Source organism: Scatophagus argus, chromosome 15 (genome assembly GCF_020382885.2).
Source record: "Scatophagus argus isolate fScaArg1 chromosome 15, fScaArg1.pri, whole genome shotgun sequence".
Lineage (NCBI taxonomy): Eukaryota > Metazoa > Chordata > Actinopteri > Scatophagidae > Scatophagus > Scatophagus argus.
The window spans coordinates 11,507,637-11,523,178 of NC_058507.1; the positions used below are offsets into that span (position 1 = coordinate 11,507,637).

The following is a 15,542-nucleotide window of genomic DNA, read 5'->3' on the forward strand; positions in this document are numbered from 1 at the left end:
GTGTGTCCGTGTGTTGTCAAGACAATTAAAGAGATGTAGGATCCTCCATGTTTGGAGTTTTGGAGGACTATACATCAGGACAATTTGTCCACTCCTTTGATTCTGACCTTCTTAAAGGTCTGTTTGTGAGTCCCCCAATTTAATGGAAGTGCAGCGTTGAATCACTGGAGGAACAGCTCTTATCACTTGCTCATGCGGTGGCCCCTGCATCTTTCATCAGGTACTGCAAACATGCAAAGCTGCAAGACAGCACTATGATTTCCAGCATTGATGCTTACACTAAACCCAAACCCAAATCAAGAATTTGACATGGGCTATTAAATTCAGAAATGTCCCTCCAAAATATCAGTAACTGAACAGAAAACATAACAGAGAGTACAGATAAAAACAGACAAACTGGAAGCAGTCGATGTCTGAACCCTCACTGAATCCTCCAGGATCTGAAGGCGCTCAGCAGTCAGAGTGTTTTCTGCTCCCCCTATAAACTTTACCGCCTCCCACATTGTTTTATTTATTTTGTCTTTGTACCAATATATTGTGTTGTTATTATAACCACCATATCGTGTGCAAAAAACATCTCATTACCCTGAAACTACAGCAAAACCTTATTGAGTGCTGTGAAATTCCAAAAATGCAGTGGAATATAAATATTTGTTTTAATATACTAAAAAGTTAACTTTTAGGTTGAAGCACTAGAGATTATTTAATATTTTGTTTGTCATTAATTCTTGGGTCAGTAATATGTAGACCTACAGATATATTTAAGTGCTGTTTTGATTTGAAATCCTGCAGTATGAACACACTCAATTACAAATAGAATTACTACATGCACATACGTATTAACAATAAATTAAACGTGAAACTCACTGTTCAGATTATCTCTCTGTCCAGCTATCATACATATTTTACAGCATGTTCTATTTACATATGTCACATGTTGAAATAAAACGATGTATAAAGGAAATACCTCTGTGTTACATTTCATCACTCAGTGTGTACAATGTAAAATAAAGTTTAAATAAGCACCACATTTATGAAGTCAGTTGCGCTTTTCCAGTAATCACACACTCCTTCTTATGGCCCGCTCAGTAAGCTGCTGCTGAAGCTGCTCTGTCCATCACCTGGTGAGATGACACGTGATCAGCTTATTGCCTACAATCCATCATCTTCTGTCATTTCATGTGTGCCGGCTGCCGTGACTCGTGACTGATTGATGTGCAGAAGATGTTGCTGTTAGACTCTGACGCTGAGCGACGTCGCTCCGCCGTGTGTTGGGATCAAAACACACTCGGTGACGAGCTGAAGGATTAACAGTATTCAGAGTTGCTTGTTTTAGTTCTCAACCCTCTGGTGGAGATGGCATCTCATATCTGAAAGTGCTTCTTCAGCTCAGTGCGGAAACGATAAAAGGCACCCTGATCTTTTGACTGTAAACAGACATGACTGTGCTTGTCCTGAAACGCATTTATGTGATTTGAAAAAACACTGTGAAGTAAACATGCATGTTTGTGTGGCTCCTCTGCTCCCTCTGAACATGAGTGCTTCCTGTTTCTAGCAAAGCTGAAGGGAAGACAGTAGTTCAGACACATATTGAACTATCCTGTGCATTTGAATAATGCATGGGAGTTCTGTTACAGGGTGGATTTTCCATCTACAGGAAACAAGTCAGGTTTTAAACATTATTATGTCTAATATGCTGGGCTGGGCAGGAATGAGATGCTGTTAGTTAGAAATCCAAGCTTTATATTACAACAGTATATCTTCAATCCGTATGATCAGAGACACTTTCTGGAATAGACTGAGAAAGTGACTTGAATCCTTTTAGGCAACATGTTCAGCACTGGATGAAGTATAAGTAATATTCAAACAGTTCTGACGAAGGGGATATCCGAGCAAAGGCAGTGAAACAATAAACTATAATTCCTATGTGTTATATAGACGTGTTTTTGAAACCAGCCTCAAGCTAAGCACCACCAAAGTTCCTCTGATGAAGACAAGAAATCAAATTCTACCGGTTTGCCGTCCTGAAGTGGCAGGTGGTTCATTTCTTCTGTCCAAAACACAATGACAAGATGAAGGACGACAGTTTACATCAGACATGATTGTGCATCTGCGTCACACGGGAGTCACTTCATTGAGAACTAATTACATTTGTTTTTTAAACGTTTTGACAGACCGCTGTTGTGTTTAGCTTTGCTGACCTATTTGCATTAATTTGAAAAATGCCCAGCTTATTGACAGATTAGGTCTAATTTTATAGTAAAGCAAGCTAACTCTAAAGCGAGCTGCTTTTCTGAAGAGTTAATAAATCATCAAATCAGTAATAAATGACTCTAATTCAACCTTAAAACAACTTCTGTGGCTTCACGGTTGCGAGTCCACGTCTTTGTGAAGGAAGCTGCTGTGTAACTTCTGTCAGCAGAGTGCTCTTTGTCTTTTTAGCCGCGTGGCTCTTAACCTAGAAGGAAGGACTCCTCCCTTCAAGGGAGACATTGAGAACTGAATACCTCATTGCCCAGTGAACGTTTTCCTCTTTACAAAAAGCAGGTCACAAACTTCCAGGGGAGACGACCATTCTGACATATGCTGAATGAAGGTGCACGTGATGGAAATCTGACTGCACACAACTCAAAAACTCATTACTTTTGCAATAAGATGGTACTGAATGTACATGAATGTACTGTCATGTACTCGTGTTCAGTGAAGATACTGAACATGAGTACATGATGTGGGATTACTGAGACTGTTCCTAAAAAGACAACTTTCATAAAGGTTTAATGCATTACAATGGCTTTTTTAATGGCTAATAACTCATTTACAAAAGCTTTAGAGATCCTTTATAAGCCTTCATTATGAATAATTTTTGTGTTGCAGTGATGTAAAAACCCCTTTGTGTGACTGGGCCACTTACATTGCTCAGCATCTACTTATTAGCAGCTTATTTAACGTTTTTAATGAGTAAATTCAGATTTGATGCCTCCTTATTAGAAATTATAAATACAAAGAACAAACACAGGACACAAGGATTCTGCACAAACCCAAAGCAGTTTCTGTATTAATGTATCATAACTGATTTATCAAAGGATTGATTAGATGTATTAATAAAACAGTCTGCAGACTAAATGTTAATGTATGCAAACATGTTATATCAGCACCTGCCTGGGATTAGTGTGGGTTTCAATTATGTAATCCGTCAGTCAGATGACAAGTTAATGTCGTCCAGTTCATACCTACACAGAGAAAAGTAATAATGTGGTTCCCCTTATTTGTGTATGAAATTAATACAGACCTTTAGTTTGCTGTTTTTTTATTCTTATTCTACTTCATTTTAGTATCGTGAAACTAAATTTGAGGACCATTTTCTGAACGCAGAGCGTCTTCAAAACCCTAAATATAAAAATCCCACGAGCCACTACATAAAACAACAATGTAGAGAGGGAATTAAAAACGACAAAAGACAAATCAACTCCTCTTCATCAGTAGCCTGCTCCAGGAGGCAGCATGCAGTCACATGTCAGAGCAGGTTTTGGTTTGGAGCCAGAGCTGACAAACCGCAGATCCTCCATTCAGTCGTGAGCAGTTCTTTCAGTCACTGCTGCCAGGGTTAATACGAGTGTCAAAAGAACGGGGGCTTTAAGACATTAACTAGGTGAAAGCCATCTGTCAGCCACAGCGGGGCTGCTGGGGACGGTGACATGTGGACGCCGCGGCCGTGGCCCTTTAAGAAACTCCATGTTTTCGCTACATGATGCGTCAACATAAAAAAAAAAGCGGATGATGCTGTTATGTAAAAACACGCTGAAGTAGAGCCGTAGTTTGCAGGAGCCTGTTGTATTCTCAGCACGCCTCCGTTTGTCTTTTGAACGAGAATTTGTAGTTTAAAGTCTACCAACCGGGGCTTTTTTTTCTTTTTCTTTTTCTTTTTTTTTTTTACGCGCAGCGCACGGAGCAGTTTGGAGTGAAGGGGGAAAAAGGGTTCAGCCGATCAAGTCAACATGAGTCGCCGTCCACTCTGTTTTCCTCCTTCAGTTGCGAGAAGCGTACACCTGACGCATCGCTCTCTCCCCCTGTGGAAGTGATCTTTCTTCCTCCAAATCGTCTCTTTCGGGATTATTTGACGGTCTACACGGCGGTAAGACACAACAGCCTTCAACTCTTATCGCCTCTCGAGGCAAAACTGAAAGTGACAGGCGGGACGATATGGAGCCGTGAGACAGCTCAGGGCTGGAATAATAATGTGTCAGCTGCAGACAGACAAACAGATCATCCCTTTCTTGGTGGTGAAACTTTTTGGAAATCTCTCGTTGTTCACTGTTGTGCAGGTGGCACGTTCGTCTTTTGTCGCGTAAGCGGCGTGCGTGGAGCCTCGAGCGGCTCGGCTCGTGATCGCAGAAAATGTCACACAAGCAGCTTCTGTTCCAGTCAAGTTTGAGGCTCGACTCTGCTGCTGCGGAGTTCTCGTGTTGGGAGTTTTACAGTTGAAGTTGTTTGATGGGAGATGAAACGTGTGTGATGTTTGCCAGCACCAACAGGAAAATGTAGCCTGTACCGAGCAACTTGTTTTACTGGTTAATTCTAGAGCTGGGTGACTGGCCCAGTCGTGTGTCAGTTCACTGAGTCGCCATCGATTCATCGTTTGTCATTTTTTTTTAAGTGAAAATACCAAAACGTAATTGCAAATGTGGATACTTGCTGGTTTTCTTTCTTATTACACTGAATATCCTCCGCTTTTGGACTGTCGGAAATGTGGGCCTACCTAACATTTGGTACAGTTTTGAGGCTTTTGCACTGTAGGCTTTAAACTTTAGTGTGCCCGTTTTGTGTTACTTAATACCGTTACTGTTCAGAGGTCATTGTTGTCCTCATATTTATTTGACAGATGTAGTTACTGTGCTGATTAAGATGTGAGAAACCAGTGGGCATATGCTGCACACTATCAGGCATGAGTACATATAGTTACATTTAATAACCCCAAAGTACATAAATAGTTTAAATTAGCTCCTCACCATCTGGATATGACATTATATATGAATTTTTATGTTATAATAATCCAATGATAGAAAATATGGTAACACAAAGCTGTTTTACTGTCATCATTTTGGTACCACATGTTGCAAATAATACGTTTGTGCTTCTGTGTTAGGTGGTTTGTCTTTCAGATTGCAGGAATGTTTAAAGCTGATACTATTTGGAGATGGATCACTTTTGAGGACATTTAGGTGTTTGAGGATAATGTAGAGGGGGTAGTCTGTGAGGAAGTAGTGGTGGCTTAACTAACAGGGATTCCCTGTGTGTACGTAGCTGGATGTCGGGCCCTCTGATCGGCCGGGGACATCCAGGATGTGTGTGATAATCCTTATGCTGGAAATGCATCACTTTTAGAACTGTTTCTGCCAGCAGTGTTGTTGTTGTTTCCTTTGTCAGGAGTTAATTCTAACAAGCAAAGGTTTGATGCTGTTCCACAGTCAAAAATCTAGTTAGTGGAAGTTTATCTCAGAAAATCAGCCAGCTCTCCTGTCTACCTGTCCAGTTATGCAGTGGCATCTGGACATGTGCTCTAGTTTGACTATATGGAGTGGCCTTGTGTCTTTGTGTATTTTGACTCTAATAAAGACACAGTACAGTTTTTTTGTTGTTGTTGCTTAATTAAAAATTACAAATCGGTCAGTGTGCTCCAGTCCCTTACTTTTTCCCATAATAAGTTTGTTGTCCCCAGTTATAAAGCTACTGATTCAGCTGCATTTCAACAGCACTTCTGTATTGATTCAGCATCCCTGCTTTGAGACTGAAAACCTCCTCCTCCTCCCAGAGGCTCAAAGCTCCTGTGCTAGTGGTGTAAACACCAACACTCCCCGATGCTTCAAGCTACCAGTCCGGTCTGGCGTTCAGTATTCTTTTTGTCCCAGGATGGCAAAGACCAAACCAGTCTCACTTCTCATGTCTAAACCTATCAACCCAAACAACCAAAACATCAAGCACTGACCAGTCAGAGGCAGAGTAGGCTGGTTCATGACTTCACAACCTTGGAAAACAAAAAAAAGAAAACCTTCCAGTGCAGGCAGCGACAGCTAGCCATACAGCTAACTGAGCTAACTAGCTAAGAGCAGCAAGCGACAGTTAAAAACAGTTAGCGGTTACTTTAGCAACAAGCAAAGCTTTCTGTCCATCAGGAAACTGTTAAAGCAGAGCAGCCGGAGGATGTCAAACTCAAACTTTTTGTTTCTAAAACATGGTGTTATAGTTGGTGGTGCATGACGATTGTCTCATTCTACAATCAGAGTGGGAATGAGAAAGGCATCATTCATCTTATTCATCTAATCTTATACTGTCAAAATGCTTTTCAGGCTGTTATTTTAAGTTAAATTGGAATTGAAGGACTTGAATGTTCGACCTGTGTTTGCTGGACAAAACAAACAATTTGAAGACTTCAGTTTGGACCTCTGGGAACTTTTTATAGACATTTTGCACTTTTCTGACATTTACTCAATTAAATTTTGATGTAATCAAAATATTTAATAATTAATTGCTAAGCAAAATAATTAGGAATTGCAACCCTATTTGGATTAAAAGCCATATGTAAAGCCGTTTAATATGTAAAAAGATCACCTCATGCTCTAAAATGTACTGGCGTTAACATAACATTAGGGCTATAATGCATGACATACAAGTCAGGCAGTGAGTTCCTCAGTATAATGGTGTTTGTAAAGCCTCTTGTGGACAGGAAAGCCTGACAATAGAGCTTCAGTTCTGGAGGTTGTGGTAGATTTGTGTCTAGTCAGTTCTCCAGTGTCTACTTTGACAGGCCTGTCATAGCGGCATGTTGAATGGAGGTGCAGTGCCCACACGTGAGCCATAAAGCTGGATATCAATCATGGACATAATCCCATTATTTCTGAGGAAGTGTCCTTTTGTGGCCATAGAGGGTGGAGGAGGAGGAGGAGGAGGAGGAAGGGTTCAACATGCCTCCTGTCACCCACACTGTCCTCCCTGCTGTCCCAAAGATAAATACTTCCTGCTCAAATACAGGTCACATGTGCCCAGAAAAGGATTTAAAAGGTGTGATCTGTGTAAATAAAAGGAGAGCATTGTGGTTTATTGTTCATAGTATGAACATATTATAATCAATCATCTTATTGTGTGGCTACTTTCCAAATTAAATACATAAAATGTGTTGTTTAGAACTGGCAAATATTTTCTTCAGTTGAAAATTTCTGACCCAGTATGAATAACTTTATTGTTCATTCATCAAGTTGCAATGGAAAAGAACACTGTCAAGGGTTTTTTCTTTTTTTTCCAAAACACTTGTCGTAGTCATTCTGTTGTTCCCCATAGAGTCATGTTAAACATTATCTAACAGGAAGTCAGGCTGGATTTTTTTTCTTATGTTTGGATGCTGCTCTGTACTAATGGGTCCTTTTTATTACTTTTTAACTTATTGTTGTTAGTTGTTGACTTCAGTCAGCCAAAGTCAGTTATTTTCTTTTGGAAACCTGTTTAAATGTAGAGCTGCTGGATTTACTTCAGTATAAAAAAAAAAATCATAGGATGATGAAAGGTTGTAGGTTGTGTGTTGAGGTCTCCCTCCACATCAAATTTTAAAGGAGGTTTAGAATCAGATTTATTACAACTTTGGTCTTATTTTTCTAAATATGGCCATCATTTCTATTGGTATCAATAACATGATATTCTCCAAGCCGTTTGCTGAGGTTGTGGCTGGATTATCTCCTGTGGGGGCCCAGAGGCAGAAGTGAACTGCTGGGCCTGTAATGAACCCCAATTCCTTCTACATGCACTCAGAAATATGCAACATACAAGTTCCAAACTGAAGGCAAAGGTGCCATTTTCACTGGGGATTCAAGATGTTATTTTTGACCTTGGCCAGTTAGTTGAATTTCTGAGTGAAAACTCTCTCTCTCATCTTCCTCTGAAACGTCCATATTCTAGATGAGAGGAGATAAAAATACTGATATGCTAATTTTACGAACTTTGTGGACCTTTTTGACCTGGATTGTGCCTCTCAGGCTGCATACAGGTTGCCTATAGTTGTTGGTGGAAACTGCTTTAAACAGCAGCCTAAGATGGAGACCAACAGGCGCTCATCAGTTAATCTTAATGTATTTTATCTACGCTTAATGTTGTCCTAAAAGATACTAATTGATTTATTTTTCACTTTGTAATGTTCATCTCAGTTATGAAACAAAACCTTCCCCCTTTAATTAAAGTCTTCAAATTAGATTTACACTTAGTGATCAGGTAATAAAGCAAAGCCCACCTGAAGGCCCTGCTCATGTCATTCACTGTGTTTTAAAAATGCATTTTTCTATAAAAATCTGAATTAAAATTAGCCCAAGCATGTTAAATCCTTTAAGCTTTAACCCTTAACCTTAAAACCCCGAAAACCTCGGGAGCCTCAGGACAGAAATCAGATATTCCCTGTAGGTCATCCAGCCTTGGCTCAGATCTTGGATTAATATGGCAACACTGTTAAAAAATGAGTCCAACAGGACTGTGCTCAGGCAGTATAAACTCTAGTTAATCATTCTTTTTTTTTTGGAAGAGAAAACTGAGGCAAATGGAAATATTGTGACCCAAATTGTGTGTTGTAAACATGCATCACTATTTACAGACTGACTTCCGGGTTCAACTTTGACTTGCTGTCTTTACTTAGTTGCGCGTGCAAACAGATTTCCTGCAATTTGGGGTTATTAAACCATTTTGGGTGTGCTCATTTTGGGTTTCACCTCCAAATAACATGCTTAGATAATCTAACTGAACTGCTGGCCTCATTACCGCCTGTCTGATTATCTGAATTTGTGTCAGCGATGTTGGTGTGTATATTGTCATCCTAACCAACAGATTAGATGGCCAAAAGTATGAGAATAAGACCCAAGTGGAAAGTCTGAATTATATTTTTTGGCTACCATATAATTTGCTGAACTTTGTACTTTTATGCTTTATAATGCCAATCAGTTTTGCAGTCAGATCTTAATCTTGAATCTTGAGTGTCTGTAGCTCTGCTGTAGTCTGTAGTCCTCTAAAAGCCATTAGCCAGCCCCTCTGCCTCCCTCTGCCTCCCTCTCACTCTCTCCCTCCCTGACTCACCCTGGCACAGTGCCTGAGACACAGCTGTGAAAATTACAGGTCTGCTTCATGGAAACATAGAAGAAAAGGAGGCGGGGTTGGTGGGGTAGGAAGCAGAAAGAGAGCAGAGACCCAGAGCCCAGTGTCAGCTGTTGGTCGGCCCACAGCTGCAGTGGATGTGTAGCGGTCTCACTCGTTTCTCAACACACACTGGGATTGTTTACATGGGTGGGAGTGTGTGTGTGTGTGTGTGTGTGTTCAGGGGGTGAGCAGGGGGGGCATTAAGCCCTGTTTGGCCGAGGCCAAACAGAACAGAAGTCCTCACTGTGACTGACAACCGTCAGGCTCCTTCAGTAAAAGGCACATGGCAGCGAGCGTCCTTCGGTTTGGCAGATGCTAAAAGCATGACTGAGGCCCTGGCAGGTGGGCAGGTGGGCGGCGCCTCCTCTTCACTCCCTCCTCAGCTGGTTTGAAAATCCAGCGACAGGCCTCCTCTATCAGAGAGTCATTGTTCATGACGATGATGATGACAATCTCTCTCTCTGTCTCCATTCTCTGTGCTATCTCAATCCATCACTCTCTTGTCTTTTAACCCCCCCCCCCCCCCCCCCGTCGCTTTCTCTCACACTTTCTCCCAGTTCCTCTGCTCCCTTGTTCCCGACTGCTCTCTCAGGAAGTCTGTGTCAAAAGTCTGTATCTCTGAGAAGCTGTCAAGCAAAGAAAAGCAGGAGGATGAATGTGAAAAATTGCCCCACTGATTTCTACTAAGTTTGACTTTTCTCCTGCTTGATGAGATGTGAGGTATGAGACTCCCTCTCCACTTTCCCACTCCTCTCTGGTGCTTTGCTTCGATCTTTTTTGAATTCAGTCTTCATCGCTATCTTTTTCTCTATCTGGCTCTCTTCTGTTTTTTTTTCTTCTCCTTCTCTGCCAGTCAGGCTGTCTGGCATCTTGCCCTGTCTCTTTGAAGAGGAACAGTAGAAGAAGATAATTACCCTTCCTGTCCTGTATCTGCTCTGTAGTGCTGAACTGTCATCTCTGCATCTGTAGGCTACATGCTGAAGCTGAGAAATAACAGCTTACTACCTGTTCTGTTGTTAAGCAAACGTATGCTTTCCACCTAGTTGTCTTTCGACGTTCCCGACACATCCTGCAGTGTAGTGTATTGATTCCACATATGTACATAAGTGTTTCGACTTAAACATTACTATGCACCTTCTTCAGTGTAATCAGTACCTTGTCATTATGTCCTGTCATTTTTCATGTGTAGTAACTTAATTTTATTTTCCTATATTCTCTTATTTTTAAGAGAAATTCTACTTTTTAAGTCTTTATTTTTCACATAATCAAACCAGTCATGTGTCACATTGTTGCTACGAGCCATGCGTGACACATACTTCTCTTAGTTAACATAACAAAGCATTTAGCCAGTTACATGACCAAGGCTGTTTGCCGAAGTAGTTCGAAGACATAAGGCTTCTTGAATGACCTCACTTTACTACATGTATACTGCATGCATCATCACATTGGAAACTTATTTCTCTTTAATGTAAAAAGATTGCTTTACACCTCACTTCCTGTCTTGCTGTATTGTGTAACTGACAGTAAACGATGTCACACAGGCCATTATCAACAGTTGTTATGCTTTCTAGCTACTGGCTGCTTTTCATATACGACTTAATAGACCACAATCACAGATGCTTATTATACCTTTGGTGCATGAACACATTGTTGCTGTGTGTGACCAGTCACATTACCTACCATGGGTATTAACCTCATGACGCCAAAATTGAGGCACTGACAAACAGAGTTAAATGAGTTCGAAGACGTAATTTCCAGGAGATGAAACTGTGTGTACACAATATAAAGTAGTTTTGATTAACAAAAAAGCAGTTTAGGCAGTTTACTGATTTCCCTTTGGGGACAGCAGGAACAAACTGTGGATACAACACTTACATATCGTCATCTGTTGTCATGAAGTTAATATGTCAAATTTGTCAGCAAATACTTGCTCATTTAGACATCCAGCAGTTACAGAGCTTTGTTGCTCATTTGGAGTCAGAATCAAAGAGTCAAATATTCGCTCTCTTTTAGTTCTGTTTTTGGTCTCTACCAACTCATGAGGGAAATATCTGGCTCCTCAGCTGCTAACTCCTCCGCTATTTTCAACAGCTAGTTGCTAACAGCTGTGTCTGTCTGCTGTTTGGTGCTGAGCAGGTACTGTAGTGAGGGTTTTTAAGCTTTTCTCTGAAAACAGCTGCTGTTTGCTGTGGCTGAAAACAGTACTGCAAGGGTAGTGAAAGAGAGCAAAAATACACCATGTAGACAGAAGTATCCAGTACCTCTTTAGAGGTCTGTTTTACAGGGCCTAATCTTGATCTTAATGCGTCAGCATAGCAAGACATTTGGGACAATCTTATACTTCCAACTTTGTAGCAGCAGTTTGGGGAAGGTCCTTTGCTATTCCAGCATGACTGTGCCCCAGCGTACAAAGCAAAGGCCATAAAGATGTGGTTGGATAAGTTTGGTGTGGAAGAACTTGACTGGCCCACACAGAGAGTCCTGACCTCAACCCCAATGAACACCTTTTGGATGAACCAGAGCAAACAGGCCTTTTCGTCCAATATCAGTGCCAGACCTCACTAAAGCTCCACTGCATGAATGGGCAAAAATTCCCACAGAAAATCTTTCGGAGAATCTTATCAGAATAGTGGAAGCTGTTAAAGGGGGTACCAACTCCTTATTAATGTCTGTCTATTTAGAATGGGATGTCATTAAAGTTCCTGTTGGAACAATACTTTTGTTTATATAGTGTAATTGCACCAGGACACCTAAACACTATTATGAAAAAAATATAGTCTTACAACATTAATAAGCTGTGATTTTGTCTACAAAAAAATAAACAGAATACAAAAAATGTAATGGGCAGCTCCACATTTCCACAGTTCCTTTAGGAGAAATGAAAAGTATACAAGTAGAACTTGTATGTTAAAAGTGGACAAGAATAGCTGTGGCCGTTGCAGGATGATCCTGTATGCTAAAACGTATGTGTAACAACATAAATAGAACATCCATAAAGTCAATGCACAAGTTCATAGATGTGCAGTTATACAGCAGTATCTGGCTAACATTAGCTGCTGGTCATGCCCAACCATAGCAGCAAATAGTATTTCTTATGATTTCAACAAAAGTTGCATAGTCCTGCTTTGAAGGATCACATGTATCTTAGCAGATACGAGTGTCCTTTACAGAATAAAATACATAGCCTACTTTATATATTTTTGCAAACTTTTTGTTTGCAGTGCGCTGTAGCTCCAGGGCGACTGGTTTGTGGCAGAATCTGAGCTCTGTCTTTTCAGGCAAGCGGAGAAAGAGATCAATAAAGAATTACAGTGTTATTTCACTCTCCCCAGTGCTATCTCTTCACCTTCAGAATGAAAAATTCATCATCTTCAGTAAATATCTCCTGAGATGAGAGTTTCTGGGGCACAGAATCTTGTCAAATGTGGGTACAAGGCCAAATGTAGATCGGTTTGGAGATGTCTGAAGTGAAAATGGTCTACGTACAAAGGACCAGATGACTCTTGAGAAATGCTGCTGAATTTAAACTCATATTACTTGCCTTGTTCAAGGCAACATGGTGTATGATTTCCTTACATGAGGGATGGTCTCACTGCCCACTGCATGACCTCTGCTCGGAGCAGTAAATCCTGACAATTAGTAAAATCGAAGTGGATTCGAGCACTTTTTATTATCCTGAACAACTTGATCCCAGTCAGATTGCCTGTGGGTCTCTTGACTTTATTTTAAAAATCTGTCTTTGCTTGCTTGCCAAGGAGAGATCATATTCAAATATTTATCTGTGATCTTTTAGAAACTGTTCTGACAAAATGTTTTTATTTCATTGAGAGCATTTCTGTCATTTCTGCATTATCGCAAACAATTTGCCACCCACAGTGTTCATTTTAGATGGTTACTGATAACTTCTTCCTGTTTTTACTGGTAAATGCTGGATTTTTGAAAATTGAGTGGAGATATGGGAGACTGACTGGCCAGTCTCAAGTCTGGGCTGAGCACGCTGAAAACCGGCGAATTCCAGTCCCGGGCCAGTTGATTGGTGTATCTCTAATAATAATGGGTAAAGTGTTATTTGAAAGGTGTTGCTTGTAGCAATGTACCAAGACAAGATAATTATCATTCGACTCTGTTGTTCTCTTCACCTTTATGGTGATAGCACATATTTTGGCCATTGCAAGAAACTGCTCACTTACTGCCCAGCATCAAATAGCAAACAAAGTTTGAAATTAGTTAGATGATGAACATAGTGGACCGTTTAGCTACTGAGGAGCTATAGATTTCCCTCAGGAATTGGAGGAGACCAAAAAACAGAGCTAAAAGAGGATGAATAATTAACTTAATACATTCTCTTTAAAGATAAAGTTGTTGGTGAGTTTTTAAGGGAGTGTAAGGGAGGACAGCTCGACTCTGCAGACAGACGTCCTGTCAGCTCTACCTGTAGACCAACGACAGCATGGAAACCAAGAGCAGCTCTGAGGAAGGAGAGACCCCGAGAGGAGTAGCAGTAGGGCGGGCAGGAAGGAGTTTGGATTGCATTGTGATTGAAAATTGCAGGGTTAAAAAAATAATAGGGATTTTTTTCAGATCCCATACAGTGTTTTCAGAATTCAATTAGTATGTGTTTTTCAGCAGTCATTTAGATGCCAGCTTTATGTCTGTATTGACATTCCTTTTCAAGAATTTCCCTCCAGGGATTAATAAAGGAATTCTGATTCTGATTCTGATTCTGATTCTGACACCGCGGTGAGTGAGTGAGTGAGAGTGAATGAATGAGTGAGTGCTTCCTGCATGTAAGAAGCATTTAGTCACCCTGGCTGGTGTCCTGCCTCTCTCTGCAGTGTGTTTATTGCAGTGCAGGTCAGCTCTCAGCAGTCTATACTCCCTCAGCTTCCCCTGGTGCTCATGCCTCATTAACTCAACACACTAAGCTTGTTTACAGCTGTTAATTACACACTGCAAAGCTGATATTGATGAGGACAATCAGCATTTATCCCAATTAAGCTTGATTTTGACTACATGCTAACTTGATAACATGGTGGCTTTCTAATCAGTTACTTTTCAGGAGACTGAACCTGCTGTTTAATGCAGATATTTAAGTTTTCCTGGAACTGAACATCTGCCGAGTGAGTCCAGCAGCTGACTACTTGGCCATCACTGACACTGTGAATTTTAGCGTATCATAGCATAACAGGCCGATGTTATCTGTTTCCTCAAGAAGGAGGGTAATAAATGATGAGCAGCGACTGGCAGCTCATCATCATTATTAGATTGCACGTATCATTAAGAGCAGAGGACACAATAAATGAGACTAATTAAGAGGGATACATCCTTCTATTTTCCACTGTCATTAATCTGGCTAATTTGAATTAATCTTTATGTTGTGTAATTTATTTTATAGTGTTTATTCTAGGACTTAAATGATGAACTGCCCTTTGTATAATATTCCTGTGCTGTAGGACTGTACCCCTAGTTGTCAGCTGTTTGTCTATTAATCATTGCAATTAACAGGCTATTTTTCTTCAATTTTCGTCGTGCTGCTATATTAACAAGTGCTTTTATAGTAGTACTTCAATATATTACTACACAGGACCTAATAGTTTCTTTTAAATGTGACAGTTCATATTAGTACTAGTACAGTACATAAGTATTATAATTTACTGATTATTTTTCTTGATTGAGATTACCCTTAATTGCCATGTTAAGAGAAGAGAATGCAGTGAATGAGTTTAATTAAGAGGAATGCGTACTTTAATTTCCTGCTGCCATTAAAATGACCGAAAGATGCACACCCAGCATAGAGTTGACATTGATCTTAAGTTTATGTTGCTCTTTAGTTTAGCCTTATAGTTTTTCATACTGACCTTTAAAATACTTGGTGGTTAGTTTACAGCCATGGATGGCACGTAAATAGTCCTAAAGAGCCCATTTTTCCTATAGTACGTAATCATCTGTCTGCGTATGATAACTTATAACTGTAACTTCTTTACTTTACACTCCGTTTTCTTCAGGTTTAAGCAAATTATAGTCGTTAAAAAAATCCCTCGACTATTTCTCCGATGATCTTGCTGGCCTTATTTTTAAGAAGCGATCTCAGATTGCTGGAAGTTTTGGTAATTTCCATCTCGATTTGTTTTTTTTTTCCCCACTGGACCGGCTTTAAATAGAGCTATAGCATTCATGTAATAACGATGTAATACAGAAGAGACTGGAAAAAAAAATACGGTGAAGTAGGGAGAAATCCCCAACTGATGGTTGCAGTTCACAGTTTAGTCACTGCGGGAATATTACAGCACCGTGATTTCGCGTTACACAGGGATGTCCCGGTGCAACGGCGAATGTGAATGCAGGCAGCGCATGAATATTATCTCCACTATGCCACTTCG

At 40.3% G+C, this 15,542-nt stretch overlaps 1 protein-coding gene across 1 annotated transcript in view; it reads left to right on the forward strand.

Moving 5' to 3' along the window:
- Positions 1 to 3,646: 3,646 nt before the first annotated feature.
- bahd1 (bromo adjacent homology domain containing 1) overlaps positions 3,647 to 15,542 on the forward strand; it is a 28,823-nt gene continuing 16,927 nt past the window's right edge. The window contains exon 1 of the mRNA XM_046412169.1: positions 3,647 to 4,132. The gene's annotated coding sequence lies outside the window, so the exon portion shown is untranslated. The remainder of the gene's footprint in view (positions 4,133 to 15,542) is intronic.